This window comes from Schistocerca serialis, chromosome 3, assembly GCF_023864345.2.
Source record: "Schistocerca serialis cubense isolate TAMUIC-IGC-003099 chromosome 3, iqSchSeri2.2, whole genome shotgun sequence".
Classification (NCBI taxonomy): Eukaryota; Metazoa; Arthropoda; class Insecta; order Orthoptera; family Acrididae; genus Schistocerca; species Schistocerca serialis.
In genome coordinates this window covers 389,924,181-389,927,731 of record NC_064640.1, presented here as the reverse complement: position 1 = coordinate 389,927,731, position 3,551 = coordinate 389,924,181, and positions in this window count along the sequence as shown.

Here is a 3,551-nt window from a genome sequence, read left to right as displayed (position 1 = left end):
CTTCTGAATGGAGGTATATCAGACATCTTTCGTGGTTAGTTAACAGAGACGAAATGGTCTTGATAGGAGTCCCGGTTTATTGCAAAAACTGTGGTCTTTTATTTTCAAGTTTAGATTTTTTTACTGATACTGGCGAAAATTTCGGTAATTCGTGACTCTTCATGGCTAGTCAGCGATATGATTAGATTAGATTCGATTAATATTTGTTCCATAGATCATGAATATGACATTTCGTAATGATGTGGAACGTGTCATTTTAATGAAAGATTTCTTTACATACCACAAAGCAATTTCTTTACAACAATTATTTACTCTCTCTCTCTCTCTCATTCTATCTTCTCACACACACACACACACACACACACACACACACACACACACACACAAAGACGTTGTTTTTTATTTTTCTTGCTTCTTGTTCTCGACTATCGGCCAGGCACGAAAACGTCCATGAATGAGTTTCTTAGTTTTGAGTACACTTACGAAAGAAATATAAAAACAACTACCGGTATGAGAGTTACTGATTTATGATGCTTAGTTTACTGTCAGTTCTGAGTATTATTAGTAACTACGCTCCAGTCCCTAAACCTAGTTACAGAAATGCGAATCAGACGCATTCCCGGCCGTGCCAGCCGCGTCTTTGAGAGGCCAGCTATGGTCACTCCCCAGCCCTCTGTAGGAACACATCAGTTCGTCTTCTTCCTGCTGGTACTGAGATTTGGCAACAAGGCAAGGTATGTCTGACAACTCTGTGATCGACGAGTTACTTCCTGGTGTACACGGAATTAAGCCTCAAAGTTCACTTGATTTTTCCTGTCATTTCCATTGAATAATCTGAGTTATTATCGCTTCAGGTGTAACAAAAGAGTGTAAATTCACGGTTTTCAGTCCAGGGAAGTCATTGCACGTGGAAATCGCAACTATTTGTGTCCTTTAAATAGCGATTTACGAGTTCTAGTCACTATTGGCCTCGTAATAGGAATCGCGGATATGTACTGTCACTTCTGGGTCGTGGTTTCAGTGACAGTGATGTTTTTATCCCTTCTGTGAAAGAGCGACAAGCAGTCAGATCAAACATCGATAAGGAAAACGCAAGAAAATACTTTCGGCTCATAGTGCAATGGTGAAAAACTTACAATGCTGCACAACCGGTAACGTCTCTTTCCGCTGCTGACAAGCAAATTTTCGGTTGCTTGGGATGCATATCTTTGTTTATGAAATGCTACATTTGCATACCTCCTGAGTATGATACAGCATACCAATTAAACACAGACCCAATCGAAATCTAAGTGAGTAGTATTTTACTAATTCGGTTCGATAGAAGCACGCTTGTGTACAGATACTCAGCTTTATTAAAACAGACTTTCGTTGTAAGGTTATCGTGGGTAGTTTTATTTCATTTCTCATAATACAGTGCACAATTTTCATAGGGTTTCTTTTAGTGTTGTTTCAACAATAGTAAACATGAGAGAGAAATTAATCATCAACGATATATGCGAATTCTCTGATGTTATGTATAACAGTCTGACAATGCACGTGCAGTTTATTGATTACATGCATGTAGAAAACTTGTTCTGAGTTAAAGCTGTCAAACAAGGTTTGAAGAAGAATAAAGTGCCACTACGACACGACAGCTAATGTAGAAAATACTTTTCTGGCGTATTTTAGCACGATGCGCTCTCCCCATACATAACACAAAAGTTTCGAGATGCATCTGCTGCCTGGACGTCTATTAAACCTGAAAAGAAGAAAATGTCGCAGCAGTTGGCCCGTTTTCCACATGCGACTATTTTGGATTGAGAAGTGAAGGGAATTCTGTTCAGAGTTCCATTATATTGATAACTTCAGCATACAGCAGAATAGCATTTTAAAAAATGTCACAATGAATGTATTTGAACTCGCGATGTTTTGTCTAGGGTACACTACAGTGATCCTTAAAGTACTAGCTGAACCGTAGCTACACCACCTCCAGAACTCAACAACAAATCCTCTAGAACTTCCGCATTCCACAGTGTTATGAGATAATGCATATGGCTGGATGTAGACTTCTGAGAGACAGACAGTTACAGCTTTTCTTTTACACTGCATGACGTTTTCAACAAACAGATGGCGCAATAGAGTAGCTCGAGTGGAAAGGAACACTTCCTATTTAAATTTCTGCATCCTACACTGTTGGAAGTTCTGTGTAGGTGGCAGTTATGTGATTTTATTTCGCTGATTACAAAACAGAGTCGAATGTATGCACTGGATAGCTGAGGCAGCTAGTTCATGGCGATTCGGTCAACAAAGTTAATGAATGTACTAAACAAGCTGCAAACCACTACAGGGAACCTGTGTATCAGAATTCTCATCCAGTGTGGCGCAACGGCGTTACAATAGAAAAATGAACTACACAGGAGAGGATTTGGTGGTCTCTTGGATTGCTGATAGGTTCGTATACTCATGGTCTGGATTCGATTCCAACTTCTGCTGATGATTTTTTGATAGGAAGATACAGATTCTATTCTCTTCTGGCTACGCCAAGTGAAGAAGGTATAATGGCATTGTGGTCTGAAATTCACACTAAACATAATATTCCTTCTCTACCAAGTAGACATTAGGCTGAACCACAATAAAGTCTGGAGTGGCGACATGTAGAAACTCTATCACCAGTAACTTTTCTTATACCAGTTATTTATTTCTAGTGACGAAACAAACGCTATGTAGGGTCACAGGACTCTTATTCCATCTTTTATTTGAGCTTCTGTGTGGTGATAACGCGGAATTTGATCCCTTCGTGACTATACAGCTCGACTCCAATTTGTTGTTTGTTCAAAACTGCAGATTCCTCAACATCTCCACATATTGGGCGTGAATGGGTTCGAATCCCAGCCCGGCACTAAAGTTTTCATTATGTATTATCAAGCTCTAGCATGAGAACACCTATCTGCTGATGGATAACAATTTTGAATTTTAATGTATTTTCATTCGTTGTCAACACTAACGATATCTGACGTTTTTGACTCCCAGTGAGACACAGAACTATTAGCGAGATCACTGTAAGTTCAAGGATGTTATTCCGAGCTGCTGGTGGAGAAAAATTCGGTAGCTGACGTCTCTTTGTGTGTAATCTACAACGATATATGTGGGGTTCGATTACCAGTCAGCACTGAACTCTTCGTCATATTATTTCTAGTTCAAACATGCTCACATGTCGCTGCTGGTGTAACAAACCCATATTTGACGTTCGTTTTCTCTAGAATATAACAGCGATAGGTGCCGTGTTGGAGTCCTGGGAAAGAAAAAATTAATGTTTCGTTTCGTCATTTCAGTTAAAACATCTAACTACTGCCGAGAAAATCCGATATGTCACAGTTGATTGTGCTTCGATAACAATCCGATTAGGTTCTGGGTTCGAATCTCTGTCCAACACTAAACTTTACCTCACGGCATTTCAAGTAAGTTACTTGTGAAGAAGCAATATTTAACATCTCTCGTAGTTCGTTAACAGGGACAGTAGATGCTAGGTAGGAATTCGCGTCCGTTAAAAATGTTTACGTTATATAATTTAA